The sequence below is a fragment of the Eumetopias jubatus genome, unplaced genomic scaffold, assembly GCF_037043125.1.
Source record: "Eumetopias jubatus isolate StellerSeaLion01/CBP00866 unplaced genomic scaffold, mEumJub1_p1.0 scaffold_15, whole genome shotgun sequence".
Taxonomy (NCBI): domain Eukaryota; kingdom Metazoa; phylum Chordata; class Mammalia; order Carnivora; family Otariidae; genus Eumetopias; species Eumetopias jubatus.
Genome location: NW_028274821.1, coordinates 34,286,171 through 34,310,074, shown reverse-complemented (window position 1 = coordinate 34,310,074; position 23,904 = coordinate 34,286,171).

The following is a 23,904-nucleotide window of genomic DNA, read 5'->3' as shown; positions in this document are numbered from 1 at the left end:
TTTTAGTTCTTTTTTGTTTCCAGATGAGGAACCAAACACACAATGAGGTTAAACAACTTGCTCAAAGCTAAAAATCAAGTCAATAAACAGCAGGCATGTGGTGGGAATGCCATTTCTAAATTCTTATTTTGTCTGCTTAGTCTATAAATTCCACATGGTCTTTGGGGAAAGATGGTCAAGTTGCTCCTTAGAGACAAGACCTTTCACTAGAGTAAATGGTACATTTTTCTGCTAACAAAACCTGTCTGGGGAGATTTTCTGTTTCTGGATTTGATGTTTTTTGCCTACCTTGAAACCTCTTAGATGTACTAATTCAACACTTGTACAAATAGAAAACCTTTAGTTTACCCTATGATTTTGCTCCATTTCAGTCAACGCTCCACAGTCCTTTGTTGGAGTGAATATTCCTCATGGCTGACACTTAGGGCAATAAGTGGCAACGAAGGCAATAAAATGCCAAAAGATGTTTTAAGGCTTGGGTTATTTTAAAATGAAGTCCCCTTCATTTTAAATGAAGATGAGGAATTGGGGGGTGGGTGGGTAAAATAGGTGATGGGGATTAGGGAGCGCATTTCTTGTGATGAGCACCGGATGCTGTATGGAAGTACTGAATCACTATATTGTACACCTGAAACACACTGTATGTTAATTAACTGGAATTTAAATAAAAATTTAAGAAACAATAAAAATAAATAAATAAAATGAAATCCCCTGGTGATGAAAAGTTATGTCTTATATGGTAATCTAAGCACCTCCCACCACCTTCTAAGAGGTTCTGCTTCAGCCTGCCTGTTGTAGATGATGTAGGCCGTACACCTCTCAGTGGGAAGCTGTCGTCTATTGAAGAACTTACACATTTAAATCAAGTACAGTAAGACTGAGCTTACATGAAATTGTTTTGGAAGCAACTCATCACCATCACCAGAAATAATTAACTGAACACAATACTTTTTGCTCAGAGGGAATTATGCAAACACACAATGCCTACACTTTAGAAGCTTAAACTAATTTGGTCACATATAAAAAGGATGAATAGATATGAAAACAAGTCCTTAAAGAAGATAATATATACCAACCTATATACATACATATATGTACATATATACATAAATACCTAGGTAGTTATATATTGTCCTTAGTTCCATTCACATCTCCCTCCATATTTCATATGTGTGGATATACATATAAGAGAAAAGGAACAGAGGGAGGGAGGATGTCTGCCCATAGGTCATATTTGTATGTATGTATATATATTTATGAATTAATTTTAGGGGTGGCTAATAGAGTAATTTTTATTAATAGAAAATAAATTAGAGGCTTCTTATGGCCCCGATACCATATTTCCAAAACATCTGTACTTGGATGTTCCACAATCAGATCAGTCTCAGCAGAACTGAAGACCAACTCTTCCTCTAATCAGATCTCTTTCCCAAAAGAACTCCAGTATTTCAGAGTTGGAGGGATTCTTGCCCAAGGATCATCCAGCTTAGGTATGGAATCTCTAATTCTCAGTCATTTCAACATCGACTCTTAAGCTCTACAATTACCTCCAAGACAAACCTGGCTTTGAGTATGTTCATGGAGATCTTTGCTGGGAAAAGGGCTAGAGAGGGAATTAGCTAACTTGAAGACTATGGAGTTCAAAGTGACCTCAGAGGCGGTTTTGGGTATTAAAATAAAATTGAAAGCCAACCATACAGTCCAATAGACTGCCCAGTAGACTGTTATTTGAGGGAGAGAAGCCAAGTCTGAGGCAATGAGGTAAATTCAGAAAATATAAAACTGAATTAATTGGGTTCAAACTGTGAGTCACAGGCAGCACACAGCTCTTGCTCCCTGTACACAATTTACGTAACTTCATCCAAGAGTCCAATAACCTTGTTACAAAAATAAATGAGCTTAGTCTAACAATGTCTAAGAAGAAAAATAACCCCTCAAGATTGCTTTGATAGTATTCTTACCTATTTTTCCATCAATTATCCTCACATCCCTTCTTTATCTTCAATCTCGCCTTTCCATTTTCTGCCCCTTCATTAACTTCGTATGAAGTTATTCTGAGTTCTTCTTGCCAACTCTATTGCCTCCACAAGTTAGCATGGTCCCCTTTCTCCTTTTCAATGCTAAACACTTCAAAGAATAATTGATCCCTCAATGACTTTCTTGCTTTGCTTTCCAATTTTGTCACTTGGCACAACTTGATTTTCACCTTCACAGGTTTACTTAGGACTCTACTCCACTAACATCATCATGGGTTTCCTGATTACTAAATCCAGTGATATTTCTCAGTATATATGACCAACCTCTTCAACTAGAAAGCTTGTCAACATCTGGTCTTAATAATATGACTACCCTTGGTTCTCTCTTTAATTCTTAACTCCTTCAATGGCCTCTCCTTCTTTTTTGTCTACTAAATGCTATTATTCCATAGGCTAAGGTACAATCCTTAACCAATGTCTTCTACATTCTTATTCTGAAGTAAACTCATTAAATGCCAGAGATTCAATGCTGACACTTCTGTGGATGAAACTCATTCTACATCTATAGCTTTGACTTTTCCAAGCAAGTATTTTATGTTCCCTTTAGACATTTCCATAACAATGGCCTATCAGCACCTCAAACTCAGTATGCCCACAACAGAATATTTGTTATCATACTTCCCAAAGCTGCTTTAGTTCCATATTCCCCATTTCAGTTCCAGATGTTACCACCCACTTGCTTACACAAACAAGAAATCTTTGTTAGATGGATGCCTCCTTGCCACTCAATTTTATGTCCAATTAATACTTAGGCTTTTAAAAGTCTACCTCTGCAGGGATTCTTAAATTGCTTATTTTATTGTGACTGTTTCTTTAAATTTTATTTTATTATGTTATGTTGATCACCATACATTACATCATTAGTTTTTGATGTAATGTTCCATGATTCATTGTTTGCATATAACACCCAGTGCTCCATTCAATACATGCCCTCTTTAATACCCATCACCAGGCTAACCCATCCCCCACCCCTCCCCTCTAGAACCCTCAGTTTGTTTCTCAGGGTCCATAGCCTCTCATGTTTACAACCCCCAGTGAATCTTATGTCAAGTGACCTCTTCATCATAAATCTCTCCTCCAATTCTTTCCCACAATCAATCTTCAATGCATGCTCAGAGTTATTTTTATCATGGATAGATTTGATCAATTAATTTCTCTGCCCCCCAAAAAAAATTCTCTGTTCAAAAAACTTTTATGACTCCCCCATTGTCTTCCTGATAAAGTCTAAATTTTCTCCTACAATTTAGATCTTTCATAATTTTGTACCTCTCACATTTCTTATCTATATGCCCACCAATCCTCCTCCCTAAACCAGTCTTAACACCCTAAATTCCAATTCTGTCTCAATTTTTCAAGTGTGCCATGCCCATGATGTTTCTAGCTTTTCTTGATCTCCATTTTTCACAGTCCTAGTGAGTCTTCATGAAACCCTGCCAAAATTCCTTAGATAAAATAAACACTTACCCTCTTTGAATACCTTAAATACTTTTTTGAGAAGCATGTATGGAACTGTCTCGTTTAGTACTCACTGCTATATACCTGTAACTCAAATCCCAGATTTTAAATTCATAAAACATAGCCTTGTTCCTCTTAATGTTTCCTGCAATGCTTTTCATAGTGCCTTTTACAAGATATATATAATAAATGTTTATCCTATTGAATTAAAGTCTTATTTTTAGTTCCTTAAAATATGTATTAGATTTTCTATTCTTTTTTTATTTAAATTCAATTAGTCAAGGTATAGTACATCATTAGTTTTTGATGTAATGTTCAGTGATGCATAGATTTTCTATTCTTTTATTCCAGTGATGCTATCCCCAGACAAGGCTCTAGTCACGGCTTACCTTTTTTACTCCCTTTATGGACTTTACCTTTCAACCCTTCTTGTGTAAGTCACCCTTTCCTTATGTTGTTGCCACTTCCAATCCCAAAATGACCTTGATTGGCTTTTGTACTGAATCCAGACTCCATTGTCCATCTCTCCTTGACATCTGAGATCCCCATTCCCACCGTCTCTAACTCAAACTTACCTCCTACTACTCCATAAACTGCATTCTTCCTAGTAATTAGATCGACTTCCCTCCAAATTCTGTATGTGCTATGCTATTGGATCCACTTCCCTCCAAATTCTGTATGTGCTATGCTATTGTCACCTTCCTGCTTTTGTTCACCCTGTATACTCTACCTGGAATATCCAACTTTCATAGCACGCAATGTCTAGCTCAAATTTCATTTCTCTCTGAAGCAATTCTTCATTACCATTCTTTTATTTAAATTTTTTTATTGTTTTTTTTTATTTTTTATTGTTATGTTAATCACCATACATTACATCATTAGTTTTTGATGTAGTGATCCATGATTCATTGTTTGTGCATAACCCCCAGTGTTCCACACAGAACGTGCCCTCTTTAATACCCATCACCAGGCTAATCCTTCCCCCGACCCCCCTCCCCTCTAGAAACCTCAGTTTGTTTTTCAGAGTCCATCATCTCTCAAGTTTCGTCTCCCCCTTCGACTTACTCCCTTTCATTCTTCCCCTTCTGCTATCTTCTTCTTCTTTTTTCTTCTTAACATATATTGCATTATTTGTTTCAGAAATACAGATCTGTGATTCAACAGTCTTGCACAATTCACAGCGCTCACCATAGCACATACACTCCCCAATGTCTATCACCCAGCCACCCCATTCCTCACACCCCCCACCACTCCAGAAACCCTCAGTTTGTTTCCTGAGGTTAAAAATTCCTCATATCGGCGAGGTCATATCATACAAGTCTTTCTCTGATTGACTTATTTCACAGCATAACATCCTCCAGTTCAATTCATGTCGTTGCAAATGGCAAGATCTCATTCCTTTTGATGGCTGCATAATATTCCATTGTGTATATATACCACTTCTTTATCCATTCATCTGTCGATGGACATCTTGGCTCTTTCCACAGTTTGGCTATTGTGGACATTGCTGCTATAAACATTGGGGTGCACATACCACTTCGGATCCCTACATTTGTATCTTTGGGGTAAATACCCAGTAATGCAATTGTTGGATTATATGGTAGCTATATTTTCAAATGTTTAGGAACCTCCATACTGTTTTCCAGAGGGGTTGCACCAGCTTGCATTCCCACCAACAGTGTAGGAGGGTTCCCCTTTCTCCACATCCCCACCAACATCTGTCGTTCCCTGACTTGTTAATTTTAGCCATTCTGACGGGTGTGAGGTGGTATCTCATTGAGGTTTTGATTTGGATTTCCCTGATGCCGAGCGATGTTGAGCACTTTTTCATGTGTCTGTTGGCCATTTGGATGTCTTCTTTGGAAAAATGTCTGTTCGTGTCTTCTGCCCATTTCTTGATTGGATTATTTGTTCTTTGGGTGTTGAGTTTGATAAGTTCTTTATAGATTTTGGATACTAGCCCTTTATCTGATATGTCATTTGCAAATATTTTCTCCCATTCTGTCGGTTGTCTTTTGGTTTTGTGGACTGTTTCTTTTGCTGTGCAAAAGCTTTTTATCTTCATGAGGTCCCAATAGTTCATTTTTGCCTTTGCTTCCCTTGCCTTTGGCGATGTTTCTAGGAAGAAGTTGCTGCGGCTGAGGTCGAAGAGGTTGCTACCTGTGTTCTCTTTTAGGACTTTGATGGACTCCTGTCTCGCGTATAGGTCTTTCAACCATTTGGAGTCTACTTTTGTGTGTGGTGTAAGGAAATGGTCCAGTTTCATTCTTCTGCATGTGGCTGTCCAATATTCCCAATACCATTTGTTGAAGAGACTGTCTTTATTCCATTGGACATTCTTTCCTGGTTTGTCAAAGATTAGTTGACCATAGAGTTGAGGGTCCATTTCTGGGCTCTCTATTCTGTTCCATTGATCTATGTGTCTGTTTGTGCCACTACCATATTGTCTTGATGATGACAGCTTTGTAATAGAGCTGGAAGTCCAGAATTGTGATGCCACCAGCTTTGCTTTTCTTTTTCAATATTCCTCTGGCTATTCGGGGTCTCTTTTGGTTCCATACAAATTTTAGGATTATTTGTTCCATTTCTTTGAAAAAAGTGGATGGTATTTTGATGGGGATTGCATTGAATGTGTAGATTGCTCTAGGTAGCACTGACATCTTCACAATGTTTGTTCTTCCAATCCATGAGCATGGAACGTTTTTCCATTTCTGTGTGTCTTCCTCAATTTCTTTCCTGAGTATTTTATAGTTTTCTGAGTACAGATCCTTTGCCTCTTTGGTTAAATTTATTCCTAGGTATTTTATGGTTTTGGATGCAATTGTAAATGGGATCGACTCCTTGATTTCTCTCTCTTCTGTCTTGTTGGTGTATAGGAATGCCACTGATTTCTGTGCATTGATTTTATATCCTGCTACTTTACTGAATTCCTGTATGAATTCTAGCAGTTTTGGGGTGGAGACTTTTGGGTTTTCCACATACAGTATCATATCATCTCCAAAGAGTGAGAGTTTGACTTCATCTTTGCCGATTTGGATGCCTTTGATTTCTTTTTGTTGTCTGATTGCTGTGGCTAGGACTTCTAATACTATGTTGAATAGCAGCAGTGGTGATAGTGGACATCCCTGCTGCATTCCTGACTTTAGAGGAAAAGCTCTCAGCTTTTGAGAGTGATAGTCGCTGTAGGTTTTTCATAGATGGCTTTTATGATATTGAGGTATGTACCCTCTATCCCTATACTCTGAAGAGGTTTGATCAAGAAAGGATGCTGTACTTTGTCAAATGCTTTTTCTGCATCTATTGAGAGGATCATATGACTCTTGTTCTTTCTTTTGTTAATGTATTGTATCACGTTGATTGATTTGCGGATGTTGAACCAACCTTGCAGCCCGGGGATAAATCCCAACTGGTCATGGTGAATAATTCTTTTAATGTACTGTTGGATCCTATTGGCTAGTATTTTGGTGAGAATTTTTGCATCCATGTTCATCAAGGATATTGGTCTGTAATTCTCCTTTTTGATGGGGTCTTTGCCTGGTTTTGGGCTTAAGGTAATGGTGGCCTCATAAGATGAGTTTGGAAGTTTTCCTTCCATTTCTATTTTCTGGAACAGTTTCAGGAAAATAGGTATTAATTCTTCTTGAAATGTTTGATAGAAATCCCCTGGGAAACCATCTGGCCCTGGGCTTTTGTTTGTTGGGAGATTTTTGATGACTGCTTCAATTTCCTTAGTGGTTATAGGTCTGTTCAGGTTTTCTATTTCTTCCTGGTTCAATTTTGGTAGTTGATACATCTCTAGGAATGCACCCATTTCTTCCAGGTTATCTAATTTGCTGGCATAGAGTTGCTCATAATGTGTTCTGATAGTTGTTTGTATTTCTTTGGTGTTGGTTGTGATCTCTCCTCTTTCATTCATGATTTTGTTGATTTGGGTCATTTCTCTTTTCTTTTTGATCAGTCTGGCCAGGGGTTTATCAATCTTGTTAATTCTTTCAAAGAACAAGCTCCTAGTTTCGTTGATCTGTTCTACTGTTCTTTTGGTTTCTAGTTCATTGATTTCTGCTCTGATCTTTATGATTTCTCTTCTCCTGCTGGGTTTAGGCTTTATTTGCTGTTCTTTCTGCAGCTCCTTTAGGTGTAGGGTGAGGTTTGTATTTGAGACCTTTCTTGTGTCTTGAGAAAGGCTTGTATTGCTATATACTTTCCTCTCAGGACTGCCTTTGCTGTATCCCATAGACTTTGAACAGTTCTGTTTTCATTTTCATTGGTTTCCATGAATTTTTTTAATTCTTCTTTAATTTCCTGGTTGATCCATTCATTCTTTAGTAGGATGCTCTTTAGCTTCCATGTATTTGAGTTCTTTCCAACTTTCCTCTTATGATTGAGTTCTAGTTTTAATGCATTGTGGTCTGAAAATATGCAGGGAATAATCCCAATCTTTTGGTACCGGTTGAGACCTGATTTGTGACCTAGGATGTGATCAATTCTGTAGAATGTTCCATGGGCACTAGAGAAGAATGTGTATTCTGTTGCTTTGGGATGGAATGTTCTGAATATGTCTGTGAAGTCCATTTGGTCCAGTGTGTCATTTAAAGTCTTCATTTCTTTGTTGATCTTTTGCTTAGATGATCTGTCCATTTCAGTCAGGGGGGTGTTAAAGTCTCCCACTATTATTGTATTGTTGTCAATGTGTTTCTTTGCTTTTGTTATTAATTGCCTTATATAATTGTCTGCTCCCATGTTAGGGGCATAGATATTTTCAATTGTTAGATCTTCTTGTTCGATAGACACTTTAAGTGAAATATAGTGTCCTTCTTCATCTCTTATCACAGTCTTTGTTTTAAAATCTAATTTGATATAAGAATTGCCACCCCAGCTTTCTTTTGGTGTCCATTAGCATGGTAAATGGTTTTCCACCCCCTCACTTTCAATCTGGGGGTGTCTTTGGGTCTAACATGAGTCTCTTGCAGACAGCATATTGATGGGTCTTGTTTTTTAATCCTGTGTCTTTTGATTGGGGCATTTAGCCCATTTACATTCAGGGTAACTATTGAAAGATAGGAATTTAGTGCCATTGTATTGCCTGTAAGGTGACTGTGACTGTAGATTGTCTGTGTTCCTTTCTGATCTATGCTTCTTTTAGGCTCTCTCTTTGCTTAGAGGACCCCTTTCAATATTTCTTGGAGGGCTGGTTTCGTGTTTGCAAATTCCTTTAGTTATTGTTTGTCCTGGAAGCTTTTTACTTCTTCTATTTTCAATGACAGCCTAGTTGGATATAGTATTCTTGGCTGCATATTTTTTTCATTTAGTGCTCTGAAGATATCATGCCAGTCCTTTCTGGCCTGCCAGGTCTCTGTGGATAGGTCTGTTGCCAATCTAATGTTTCTACCATTGTAGGTTACATATCTCTTCATCCGAGCTGCTTTCAAGATTTTCTCTTTGTCTCTGAGACTCGTAAGTTTTACTATTAGATGTCGGGTTATTGACCTATTTTTATGGATTTTGAGAGGGGTTCTCTGTGCCTCCTGGATTTTGATGCCTGTTTCCTTCCCCACATTAGGGAAGTTCTCTGCTATAATTTGCTCCAATATACCTTCTGCCCCTCTCTCTCTTTCTTCTTCTTCTGGGATCCCAATTATTCTAATGTTGTTTTGTCTTATCGTATCGCTTATCTCTTGAATTCTGCCCTTGTGATCCTATAGTTCTTTCTCTCTCTTTTTCTCAGCCTCTTTATTTTCCATCATTTGGTCTTCTATATCACTGATTCTCTCTTCTGCCTCATTTATCCTAGCAGTTAGTGCCCCCATTTTTGATTGCATCTCATTAATAGTCTTTTTGATTTCAACTGGGTTAGATTTTAGTTCTTTTATTTCTCCAGAAAGGGTTTCTCTAATAACTTCCACGCTTTTTTTTTTTAAGCCCAGCTAGTATCTTTGTCATGATTCTGAACTCTAGGTCCGACATTTTACTAATGTCTGTATTGAGTAGGTCCCTGGCAGACGGTACTACCTCTTGTTCTTTTTGCTGAGATGATTTTTTTCGCCTTGTCATTTTGTCCAGAGGAGAATAGATGAATGAGAGAACAAAATGCTAACTGCTTAACAACGTCCCCAGCAAATATACTCTCTACAAATTAGAAAAGACCTGAAACCAGGGGAAAAGAAAGGGAAAGAAAGAAAAAAGAAAGAGAAAAAAAAAAAAGAAAAAGATAAAAACAAACAAAAACAGAACAAAACAAATAAAACAGAATATGATCAAATATGATCAGGCTAGTGCATAGATCAGTGCCACACACTATATTTTGGGTGTATTTTGGTCTGTTAGAAGAAAGTGCCTCTTAAAGTTTTAAAGGAAGAAAGACTTATATATGTACAAAATAAGGGTTGATACAATGAAGGGATAGAAGATGACTGTAAAGATGAAAATTATAAAAGGTTTTATAAAAGGAATTGATAAGATAAGAAGTTGTTTGAAAGAGATGAAAATTATAAAAGGTTTTATAAAAGGAATTGATAAGATAAGAAATTAATTGAAAGAAGAAAGAAGAAGATTTAGGAAAAAAAATGGAAGAGACTGTGATCAGGCAGGAGACTAGAACAAAGCCATACACTATTGATTTAGGGTATATTTTGATCTGTTAGAAGAAACTGTATATCAAAATTTTAAAGAGAGAAGAACGTATATATATATATGCCAAAAATAAGGGTAACTACTATGAAGGGATAAAATATGGCTCTAAAAATGAAATATAAAAAATGCTTTTTTTTAAAGGGGATTGATAAGATGTTGGTTGAAAAAGGGAAAAAGAAAAATTCAAAAAAAAAACGTTAAAAAATTAACTGTGAAAAACTAATGAATCATGGTAAAAAAGCCATGAATTCTATGTGCAGTATTCCCCTAGCGCTGGAGTTCTCCTGTTCTCCTTGATCGGTAAACTTGGTCCTGGCTTGCTGGCCGTTCGTGCTGATCTTCTGGGGGATGGTCCTTTTGCCGTGGTTCCCAAATGTCTTTGCCGTAGGCAGCATTGACCCGCCCTTGTCGGTAAGGGCTAAGCAAGCTGCTCGGGTTTGCTCTCAGGAGCTTTTGTTCCCTGCAAGCTCTCGGTACAGCTTTGGAGGACCAGGGTGAAAATGGTGGCCTCCCACTCTCTGCCCGGAGAAGCTGAGAACTCGGGGCCCCGCTCCTCAGTGCGCCCCCAGAGCAAAGCAGTCAATCACTCCCGTCTCCCCAGTCTCCGGTCGCACTCCATGCTCACCCGGCATGTTACCGAGCATTTCTATCTCCGGCACCCGACCCTGTTTGGAGTCTCCAAACCCAGCAGATCCTTGCGGTGCACTCCCGCGCCGCTCCTCCTGGGGGAGGGAGGGGAGTCTCCCCGGCTCTGCTGCTTCTTGGGTAACTGCTGGAGGCGCAGTGGCCCAACTGGGCCGCGGATCACAGTTTATGGCCACCCTGAGCTGAGAGCCTGCGCTTCGGCTCTGTCTCTGCAGCCGGCTTCCCTACTCCGATACCTGGGAGTTCTGCTGCACTCAGGCACCCCTGGTCTTTCTGTGATCCCGAGCATCCTGAGTCCACACTGTCCCGCGAGGTTTCCACCTCCCGCTTAGCCACTGGAGTGACGTCCCTCAACGGAACCGACTTCTAAAAGTTCCAATTTTGTGCTCTGCAGCTCTAGCACTTGCCAGAAGTGGCCGACGGAGGCCCCCTCCCCCGCCGTCTATCTTCCCGAATATCGCCTCGGATTCACTTCTCCACACGTCCTACCTTCCAGTAAGTGGTCGCTTCTTTGTTCAGAGAGTTGTTGCTACTCTCTTCTTCAATCTCTTGTTGAGTTCGTAGGTGTTCCGAATGGTTTGATCCCTATTCAGCTGAATTCCTGAGACCAGACGAAATCTAGGTCTCCTACTCCTCCGCCATCTTGCTCTGCCCCCCTCATTACCATTCTTCTATACATGGCTGTTATACTTAAAATCAGTATCTCAGGTAAATAATCATTTTTTTTACTCAATAATTGTGATAGGTTGGTTAGCTTTCTCTCTCCAGCTGGCTCTATGAGGCCAGATGCTGTCATGCATATACTTCTCTCTCTGTCTCTGTCAACAACTTTAAGCACATTGCTGTCACATTATGCTTACTAATTGATTAGAAATAATCCATCCATTAGGGATCCATTCCCTAATAAAGTGGGACAAGGTAACTCACATAATATTCCAGAAAATTGCATGTAGTGGATGACTTTTAGAAGAGCTGTGATGCTGTGGATTGGGTTGCCTAGCTCAAGGCCCAGGGGGACACAATGCATGACCAGAGAAGCAGCCAGCAAAGCCTGCCTCACTAAATGAGATAATTTATTGTGCCAACTTCATCTGCTGTCCCCTCAACCCTAATTATAATCAACTAATTCTATTAGCTTCTTAAACCTATTTCAAGAGAGAGTGCATTATACCAAGCAACCATCATCAAGTAATAGAGTTATGCTCTTTCTACATCAGGCTCCATTCTAGCCAGTCAAGCAGAAAGAAGAGTTTGCATTAATGTTCTCATAGAAATGTACAGTTTTCACTTTTTTAAAACTTTGTTTCTTTGGTCAATTATTTTGGTCTGCAAAAGCCCACAACAGGTATGATATTTACCTGCCGATTTCTAAGAGGATTGCGTAGAACAACATAAAAGGAGAACATTTATTTCAAGCTCTCAGGGAAGAACGAACCTTGATTCTGCAAAGCTTATTAGCTGGAGGTAATAGAGAAGGAAAGGTGTTGGAACGCTGTAATTGTTGCCTTTATGCTGTTATGCAGAACACAATGCCTCTGGGCTATTCAAATATATTTCTCCAATCCAGAAAGACACTGTTATTCTCCATTCCCCAGAGTTCTGAAATGGGTTAACATAAAATTTAATACAACTTTGGGATGAGATTAGACTGTAGAAATTTGAAAGAAAAGCACATTATTTATCGACACCTTAGTAGGTGATTCTGGTGACAGAGGTCCTTGCCAAGAGTGACTCCTAATCTGCAAACTAGAAAGCACAAAAGGGTAATTTAAAAAAAAAAAGTAAAAATCAAATCAAAACTGTTATGTAGATATAAAATGTCCATGTGTTAAGGATTTTAACTCTTTACTAAGGGAATTGTTCAGATGTTACAACCAGTTCAAAGGAGAACCCAAAGGACACATGCATTTATAGACCAGACATAGTGAAAGCAGGGTGAAATGGGGGCAAAACCAACTCCTGCTCAGTGGAGGAGAGAAGTTGGTTGTATCACCACTGGATCGAATTTGCTTGTCTCTAGACAGCAATGATGTTTCATTGTTATTAGCTTTCTATAACATAGATTTGTAACATAGCTACCCTAGAGTCAGAATCACAGAGCCCTAAAAAGAGTGATCTAGATAATGCACTGTTTTCCACTGAAGCACCAACTTTTCCCTGTGGAAAACTTCTAGGGCAATAAGTGAAATATAATGTTCTCTTTCTGAATTGAAGGAATGGGGCTTTCTCTAAGAAACTCAGAAAGAAAAGGATATTAAATATGATCTTAGGTGTACTTTGGATGCATACCTAAATATGTTCAAATCCTGTCCTGAAGTGTATCCCTAAACATAAGCCCTGACACCAGGTCTGAAGAAAACTCAGTGGACAGAGTGACTTAAAGTGCTTTCCTTCTCTCTAGTTATTTCCTTTTTTATTTTATTTTATTATTTTATTTTATTTTTATTTTGTTGTTGTTGTTTTTATTTTCTTCCACCTTAGAAAGAAAAGAGTGACTGCTTTCATACACAGAACAATGGTTGAAATGATCAGTCAGTGAGTGAGGGAAGTGGGTGGGAGAGGTGACAGGGTGCTACCAGCATCTCCAACTACTCTTAACTCCACAGAACAGGCATAATTCTGCCCTAAGAACTAATCAAGCCTCTCCATCTAGTCTCAGTCTTAATTTTAGAAACATGTGTTCCAATCTGGTTTAGAAGACATTTCCCTCCCAGCATATTGTTCCTTCTTGCTTCCCCCAAAGCCCACTTCTGCACCTAGGAGGCCCTGTGGGGATCAGGAGAAATCTTAATTTAGTAAACATCACACCAACCCAAGGAGAACACTGCACTGTTACACAAAGGAGTGAATGCTTCTCCGATCGAATTTATACCTTACTTTTACATAACCAGCATGTCTGTTAAAAGATCTCTCAAAGCCAGATAGCATCTTTATCCTTAAAATGAGACTTCAGCTATCTGGAAACAACCCACTGTCCCTTCTAGACCTTCCTATTATTGCAAATTCTGTAGCTAGACAGTCAACATGCTAAACTCCCTTAGACAAGGGACTGCGTGAGACTGTTTGATTAGAACAGAAAACAGCAAATGATGGCCTATGGGCCAAATGCACCCACTGACAATTTTTGTATGGCCTACAATCTGATGGTTGAGAAAAAATATCAGAACAATAGTATTTCATGACATGTGAAAATAAAATTCGAATTTTGGTGTTCATCAATAAAGTTTTATTGGAACACAATCATGTTCATTTGTTTCTGTATTGTTCATGGCTTCTTTCACCATACAAGGGCAGAGTGGTATAGCTCTGGTAGAGATGCTCTGGCCCACAAACCCTAAAATACTTACTATCTGATTCTTTACGGTGAAAGTTTGCTGACCCCCTGGTTTAGAATCTTGTCTCTACCACTTTATCATCCCAGTGACTTTGAGCAAGTTACTTAGCCTCCTGATGCCTCAGTTTCTTCATTTGTAAAGGAAAGTCTCTCATTGTTTTCTTATGAGGACAAAGGAGCTAAAATATATAAAGTGCTTCACAGAGTATCTGGCATGTGGTAAACTCTGTATGAACATTAGCTACTATCATTATTATCATTTCTACTTTTAATTTTACTACTGCTGGTATTTCTGTTATTATTCAAAGCTCCATTATTGGAGTGCCTTCTTTGTGTGAGGTACTGGGCTATAATTTTACATGGACTTCTCTAATTTATATGGGATTTCTGTCCTCTCCATTTTTATGAGAGAAAAAAGGTCTGATGAACTTCAATAACATGCCAAAGTCATTCAACAAATAAATAGAAAAAAAAAAGATTTAAATACAGGTCTGACTTCAAAATTCAAGTCTATCCTACCATACCAGTGTTTTTTCCTTTTTATAATGGAATTCTTAATTTTCCCTCAACCAAATTTCACTCAGCATCCTAATTTCTTTGATGGCTGAAAATATTTCCTCCACTGCTTAATTCAGCCTATGTCTTTGCCTATCCCTTGCTCCTCACCTAGCTCCTGAATCAGTCCCAGGGGATGGTGGGTCTCTGTGAAGGCAGACTAACAATGGCTGTACAGGCTGCCATGCTGTGTCTCCCTCAATAGCACAAAAATCTTGGATCTTCTTGAAGGACCATTGCTTGGGGGTGATAAGACGTGAGGATAAGAGGGCTTGCCAATATTTTATCTGTAGATTCCTTAAACTCAATGCAATAATAGCATAGTGTGAAGACTCAGATTCCGGAGCCAGAGTGCCTATATTCAAATAACAGCTCTGCCTCTTTCTTGCTCTGTGACATTGAACAAATCATTTGACTTTTATGTGCTTTGATTTCCCCATGTATAGACTTACCTCTAACATTTGTGCTGCCTGGGAAAAGAGTACAAATGGAAGCCTATATACCATATGCTCATTTAAGGCCATAAATCAAGGTAGCACATTGTTATATGTTCTATTAACCCAGGAAGATAAAATGAGTGTTTAGAATTCTCAGGACATCATATCAGAACATGATGACACTGAGACAGCCTGTAACACACACTTCTTTCTTCCACCACACTCTTCCTTTACGATGAGGGTAAAATGTTTACATGACTGTTCCATGAGTGCGAGTTTTTTCTGTGACTGCCATAAGCAGCTATCTCTTGGCCATCCCTAAACCATCCAGTTAGGCATGTCCTCTTGGCCCCATTTCTGTCCAAGAGGAGGGGCACAACTAAAGAAGGGCCAGAGCAGGGCCCACTAAAGCACAGAGCCCAAGACAGAGACCTCTCTTGCTCTGGCCCAAGAATGGAACTATTTATCAGTTATTGAAGATAATAATGGAGCATCCACTGCTGTGAGAATTAATAAGTTAGCATGTTTAAAGTGCTTAGAACAATGCTGCATGAATGGTAAGAACTATACATATAACTGTTTGTTATTACCATTAATTTTATCCCCACTGTTAGTGAGTAGAAATCTGTGCTTTTTAAAAAAATTTTATTGTTATGTTAATCACCATACATTACATCATTAGTTTTTTATTTTTTATTGTTATGTTAATCACCATACATTCCATCATTAGTTTTTGATGTAGTGTTCCATGATTCACTGTTGAAATCTGTGCTTTTGCAAACAACTAATGAAGAATATGACTGACCTGAGATGCATCTAGGAGGAAACACCAATTTGAAAAGAAATCACAAAAGATGGAAGGACTTTATATAGATTCTTAGCCAAATCTTCTTTTCAAAATAACTAAAAACAAAACAAAACAAAAACAAAAACAAAAAACATGGGAGATGTTGTATGAACAAGGGCTCAATACTATAGAACAGGTAATATATGCTAGGGCAGTTGAGAATCTAGAGATTAACCTCAGTGTCAGGGAACTGATAGCAATCAGACGAATTGCAAATCATACATCTCCAACCAAGTAACTACAAACTCTGGTACATTATGCCATTGTATATTGGTATTCCTAATGAAAGGAGGCCATGTCCTGATCTTGTTCTCTACTATCAGTTATATTAAGTGCATATTTATAAGCAAACTGATGAACTTTAGAATTGTATGTAGAATAAGTGACCAGAGAAAATAAGTGACCAAACAAAAAAGTAATGCTAATACAATCAATACAGAATTTTTTTTAGTTAAATAATAGTGACAAAGATAACTTCCACTTACCAAGTATTTTATATACTTACAAATCAGTACCATAATACCCATTTTATATGTGAAGAAACTAGGACTCAGAAAGGTTAAATGACTCTTCCAAGACCACACACACAGTTTGGAGCGGCAGAACTGGCATTTGAATCCAGAATTATCTTGTGTCAAGTCAACATTTGGACCGCAAAACCTGCAGTCTCTTAATATACAATGCACTTGAAAAGAGTATATTGTTTTATGTGCACAATCATGCCTAACAACTGTCATCCAATGCAATCATCCCCATGTTCCAGTGAACTTTAAATCAGGTTTATGCTGCTCTCATGTGGTTTCTTCCTTTTTGGTTTAGTCCCTGGATTGTCAAAATCTTCACTAATATATTCATCATGGTCCCTAGCTTAAGCTGTTCTACTAAATTTTCATTCAAGTGGCACTTTAATAAATACCAAGGATGCCTATTGACAAGCATTAAAAAAAAAAATCCCTAGTACAAACCACATTGTTGACTATGCATTCTATAGGTTTCTTTGCCACAGTCCTGGCAGACCAAGTTGGCTATTTTAATTCTAGTTCTGGGAAAAGGTGGCCAAAACCATCCCCTGGACTTGACACTCTTCACCGAGACCCTTTTCTCCTCTGCAAAGAAGTACCCTCTTTTATTCCATGTCTGCAGTGTCCCTGCCACCTGGCCACTCACAGAAAAGGAACAGATTCTAGAACATCCCTTCCCAAGGTGAGGTATATCCATTTCATTCTCTAAATGAGGAAACTGCTGGTGCAGAAAATCACTAAACAAAAAAGCATCTCCTTCAAATGCCCTCATGAAAGGACACATTGCCTGGCAGTGGAATGAGGAAACAAGCAACCATTACAAAGGGGCACCATCACAAGGAAAATCTGCTTTTTCCAGAGTTCTGTTCCAGTCTCCCAGTTCTGTTAGCCGTTGGGGGCTATGCCACGCCAACACAGAGGCACTGACAGCAGGGGAAAGATCCCAGGCTTTATTGTAGGGTCTCGAAAGTGGTGCCAAGAAAAGCCCTCGCTTCTAGCAACCACAGCCTCTGAGATCCAAAAATCAGTGATTAACCAAAGCCAAAGCCACCTCAGCTGCTTCACAAGCACATCCCATTTTACACTGGCATGATCTCCCAGATAGGGTACTTCTAAATACAGTACTTGGTTCTCAAGAAGGAAGTTTTCTTATAATGGAAAAAATATTCTAACTTGATGTAATATTTGCTTTCAATTCCTAACTTTTGTCTCTCACTATCTTCATAAACTCCACCAAACAGTCTGTTTCCTCATTGACATAAGAGAATATGAGAATCAAATGGGATATTGTATATGAAACCTCTGTAAACTAATAACATTATCCAGGGTTGTCCTGGTATAGTCTAGTTACTTCTGTTCTGGAGTCTTCTTCATTTTAAGTTGGCCTTTCAGTTTAGAAAGGAAGCAATTACCAAAAGTTGCAAAGGTCATGAATCTCTTTCTTTTCTCCCAATCTTCTTGCAGTGTTTCCATATAAAGTGGTTGTCACCAACCCTTTCTTAACAGCCAAGATCCTCACATTTGGGGTTGTGTTAGGTGACAATGAGAAATGAGCAGGCTTGTTAAAGAAAAAGGGGAAGCTCCTTTCACATCTGGCTTCTGTGATTAAAATTATACTTTCCCTTGACTCTTCAGTGTTGTCAAGGAGTTAAGCTGTCATCCATCCCCTGTTTACTCCAGATTCCTTTTTAGGACTGCTGGCATTATGATTATCAACTGACAAGTGAGTCTGAATATTGAGGCTGATAATGATTGGCATCCTTAAACATGGTAAACATGAAGACTTTTCATCCAGAAGACACTGATTTTGTTTCTGGCAGTGATGAGGGATGGGCCATGTCAAAACCAAATGAGAATCTACAGTTCTGTGAAAAAACAGACTTCACAGAAAGGAGAACCTGTGGCTAAATCTGATGTAATCAGTCTCCCAGAGTCTGCCTTCTCCCCTTTTCCTCTTCCTTTGTCTTTTTCTTTAGACACTACCCTTTACCCATTTTCCTCTCTTTTCTCACATTCCATAACAAAAGATATATACAGTCGACACATAGCATCTGAACGGACTGACTTTTACAGTGTCTCCTTAGGACTTGTCATTACAGTCTCTGCTGATCTAGCTGTATGACCCTGAAAAGTGTATTTGACCACTCTCCAATGTGGAATTGGCAATGTCACAGTCTTTCCCTGCCCAGTTCTTTAGTTGTAGCAAACCAAGAACTGATTATAAAGATGGAACTAGAATCTTGTGTCTTCCAAACAGGAAATAGTTGATCAAATCTAATTAGCTTTCAGCCCAACAGAGGCAATGGAGCTATACAGATGGGCAAGGATGAATGATTTTGAAGAGGAAAAGAAAATAGCTTGAACTCAGGAAATCTCTTTGCTATTTGTTTGTTTGTTTGTTTGTTTCTAAATCTGCAGATTCTGCAAACACTAAGCATATTTTATGCCAGGCACTTCCTCCCCTATTTAAATTCATTGACACATATGTAATAAGCTGGCTCACCAAGTTACTTGTCAAATGTTGTATAAAAATATTGTTAGGAGGTGCCTGGCCAGCTCAGCTGGTTAAGTGTCTGCCTTCAGCTCAGGTCATGATCTCAGGGTCCTGGGATCAAGCCCCACATCAGGCTCCCTGCTCAGTGGGGAGTCTGCTTCTCCTTCTCACTCTCACTCTGTGCTTTCTCTCTCTCTCAAATGAATAAAATCTTTAAAAAATATATATTGTTAGGAAGGGCCTTAGGCATCATCAGATCCAATCCTTTTGTTTGACAAGTGAGTAAAATGAGGTCTAGAGATATAAATTAACCTGCAAAATGCCTCATGGTCCATGATAGAGATGAGCCTAAAAATTACAGTATGGAGCTCTAATTCATAATTCTTCCCACCATAGTTAAGATTACCAGGCAAACCTCATATAAATAAGCCAAACATTTTGGTAGGACTCAGAGTATTATATCTTTTCCAAACAATGAATGGACCATAGCCTCCACATTCATGTGTAGCCTTACAACTTGGCAAGTATCTCCTCCTGTCCCAGAAACCTTGTGCTATTATCAACAGGATAAATGGGTGGCTACTTAATTAAACCAACACTGGAAGAAAGAAACTTAAAGTCTGACTATAGATGCCCTCTTGTTGCATAGCAGATATTCTCCAGGAATCTCATGGATAAAACAGTCTTTAAGGAAGGGCCAGCTGAGCTAAAGTGGAGACCTAAAAGCTTGCATAAAATTTGCAGCTTGCAATCCACAGCTGAGCCTTTGAATTTTAAATTCTGTGGTGTGACAATGACATAAAACAAATTTGTTTGTTTCCTTCTTTCTTAAGAGCCTAATAAAGACATTGTACAGAATCCATTATCAAATCTTGGCTAGAGTCTTTAATTTGAGCTCCGATGTCCTAAAAGTTCAACCACCACCAAATGCCCATCCCAGCTGGTAGGTTGACCTGAATGGCAAATCGCAGAGCTGGCAGCATTGGCAAAATGGCAACAGCTACACACACACACACACACACACACACACACACACGATATATCCATGTGTGTATTCTTGTGTGTGTGTGTGTGTGTGTGTGTGTGTGTGTGTATATATATATATATATATATATATACACACATACAAGTCCACCCCCATTCTCTTTCATAATAAGAATTTTTTACCCTGTGAAGAGCTGCAGATCTGAACTACTACAGTAGCCCTATTAACAGCCAACTCTGTGACAAGGGCCTACTCAAAAGAGAGGAAAGTCAATAAAAGTAAAGTGTAAGTGTACTGTTAATGACAGGTTCTTGCAGGCACTTTCCCCCAAATTATACCATTCCTATTCAAATACCATCTCAAGAGTCTCAGACAGTGTCAAGTGCAATCATTGTTATTGCAGTTGCCAAGGTAATCAATTGAAATCATAATGAAGGGAACAGAAGGAAATCAATAGAGTCTGAAATTACAAATAAAGAGAAGCTATCGTTTAAGAGCATTTGGCTGAAATCTTCCATATTAATGGAGTCAGAAATGGCTGTGTCATTCAGAAGCAGTGTGGTGCATAATTCAGCTGAGTGCATTAGAACACCTAAAAGCGATTGCAATAATTAGAGCTGCCGACCAAGAATCTGTCCACCTTAGAAGGCATATTGCTGAGTTGTTTATTATAGTTACAGTGTGTTTTCATATCTTAATATTTTCAATCAACTCCCAGAGCACCCTTAGGTAGGAGGCAGGATTAACTTGCTCAGAGACATGAAGAGCAGGTTGTTGGTCCAGTTTGATTCTGAGACTGGGAAGTAAGAGGGACTAATCTTGCATTTTATTTTAGAAGTATTTTCTTTTTAAAAAATTCTATTAATTTGTGTAGAGTGATACAGGTAGTAGCAAGACATAAGTGTGAAAGTAGATTATAGGAAAATTGATTATTGCCTAGTCTTTAATCACATGCCTGAAAAAGTTCATTGGGCTCAATTAGAGTGAAATAAAATCTTTCAATTTCACTGCTGTTTGTAAAGTCAAAATGAGTATTCCAGAATTGCTGAATACTCATGATCAACTGTACCCTAAGGGGAGAACAGGAGCCAAATGACAGTAAAGATTGAAAAGCTATCCAGTTCTTTTATCAGGAAATAGTCCATAAAAAGGATAAGGAATTATGAAAAAATCATGTAGACTTTCTCATATTGGCTTATCACTGGGAACTGAAAATGACAGGTTTATGGATTTCAGCAGAAATATGTTTATTATGTTATTCAATATTCTATGACAGGCTTCCCAAATTCACTCCACTGCTTTGCAGGCCTTGACTTACAGGCTGTCTAAGAAATCCTGAACTTTTGATCTCAATCTATAGATGGCAGGAATACATAAAAAGTTTACATCTGTTTGGCACTGATATTTTGAGAACCTTGGAACTACATGCATATATAATTTATACATATTTAACTATATCCTTTCAGTCAAAATAGAAAGAGAAAGAATACAACAATTAACCTAGAGTGAGTTCTGCTTGCCATTCTACTCAGTGAATCTATACCCAAAATTGGGTATGAAATGGGAAGTTAAAGGTATTTTTCCCACAACAATCTTGGTTCCCACTTGCCTCTCAGAGAGTGAACATTGTGATTCTGGTGTTTAAACATATGTATTCATTTATTCGTTTACCTATTTATCAGTAATTTATTTTTGTACAACATGTTCTCTATATGTAAACCAACTCCTTCACATGATGCTCAACCAAAGGATTATCAAATTTCTGCAGATAAGTCAGTAAACTCTTCATTCCATATTGATTAGGAATCATTTTTCTAGCTTTAAATATTAGCTAGACACAGAAGGTTGGATTGTCAGGTCTGGGAGCACAGTCTTGATGGAACCAGTTAATTATGTGCATTTTACTGATCTTTTGTCAGTTGTCAAACACTGAAGGATCAAGCTGATATTATATGGAACTTACTGAGAAAACTGTCCCTTTCTCCACCAGGGCAACTTCCTACAATACTTTCAAAGATAATTTTAACTGTATACAGTGTTGGCTGGTTTTAGAGCCCAAACCTCATCCAAGATATAAACTTTTCATGTATAAATTTTCTGCCAGGTCTTAGAACTAATTCAATAAACAGCAATGGAAACATGTTTTCCAGAGCCTACAGATCAGTCACATTGGCATCTTTTGGGAGCTTCTTAGAAATGCAGACTCTCAGGACTCATTCCAGATCTACCGTATCAGTATTTGCATTTTAACAAAATACCCCAGTGGTTTATATGTATGTTGATGTTTGAGATTCCCTATGCTAGACATCACATGAAAGGAAAATGCCTGGCATAACAGGCCCTCTTAAAGTGTTACCTTATTAACTAAGAAGAAAGCAAAAGAGAGAAAGAAAACATATGCACATATGTGCAGGTACACTAGTTGGGGCAGAGTACTATTGCTCCATATACTAGCATATCATAATCATCAACTTAGCTTTGGAATTATAGTTATTAGTAATCATAAATAGATTCAGAATGTGTTCATATTTTATAATATTGAATCATCTCTCCTACCTCTAGGCCATGAGAAAGCATGTAAACAAATAATTAAAAGGAAACATGATTACTGCTATAATAGAGATATAAATAATATGCTGGAGAAGCTGAGAAAATTGAACAATTCATTCTGACTGGAGGGATTGAGAAAAGGCTTCCTCAAGCAGATAGTGGTTGAATTTGATCTTAAGGAGACAGGCATTCCAGACAACAAGAATGCAAGGGGTAGTGAAAAGCTTTGCCATTTTGGAGTTGCCAAGAACTTGAGTGTGCCTAGAGCTTATAGTGTATGCTGTTTTGAGATCTCTTTAGTTTAGGGAAAGAATGGGAGAAAGAAAGGGACAGATGGGAAGAAATTAGGCTGAAAAGATGGAAGGGGTGGAGGGAGCTGTACTCTAGTGCTGAGGCATCACTATAAGACCTGAGACTGATGTGTTAGTGCTTTCAAGCCCTAAATTCAAGTTTATCAAAGCTGATATAATGTGGTCAGATTTTTAATGGTTTTATCAAAACCATTTACCAAAAGAAAACACAGTAACACATAAAATCACACTCACATATTAAGACTGTGTTGTTGAAAAATAAATGGCTGTTCCATACAATAAAACTGAAAACCTGGTTTTCAGAATACAAAACAAATTGAAATGTTTCATATCATTTTTTTTGCAAAATAATATGCAATATACAGTATATAATGCCCAAATATATGTTTTATCTTCCCATTATCAGGGGTGGCTGTTCCTTTGTTTTCAAGCATACAAATAACCTCAGCTTTAAACCTCGAATTCTACCATCTATGGATATTCAGATCTTTCCCAAGAACACATGCATTATATGGGGGATTTTGTCTTTATATACTTCTCTGTGTCTGGGCTCTTGCTCTCTCATGTGCTGTACCGTGTGAATCTAGACAAGAAACTCAGTTCCTCCACCCATTCTTAAGGGGAAAAAAAAGCTGCTTAAAGCATTCTTAGATGTTCAAAAGTTCAAGAGAGAATACAATACCACATACCATACAGTTTTACACTCTCCACAATTCTTCTCTCTCCCTTCTCATCACCATGACCCATCCCAAAGTCTGAAGGGAAGTGTAAATACCTCCCCCGCTATTATAGAAGGCAGCTTCCTCCCCCCACAGGAACTCACTTTCTACTCCAAGTACTTACTATAGCCGTTTTCAAAACTAGAAATTATCCTCTCCCTTAAAGAAGTTGTGATAGCACCTGTTAAGAGAAAAATGTTTACTTTGTTGTACATGTACTATTCAGACACATAATGTGTGTATGTATACAGATACAAACACATGCATGCTTATTTATATGTATACACACACAAACATACATATGTATATCTGTACATATATACTGTATATAAGTATATGGGGTGTGTGTGTATGCATAAATATACATGTAAGGACAGAAGGTTGG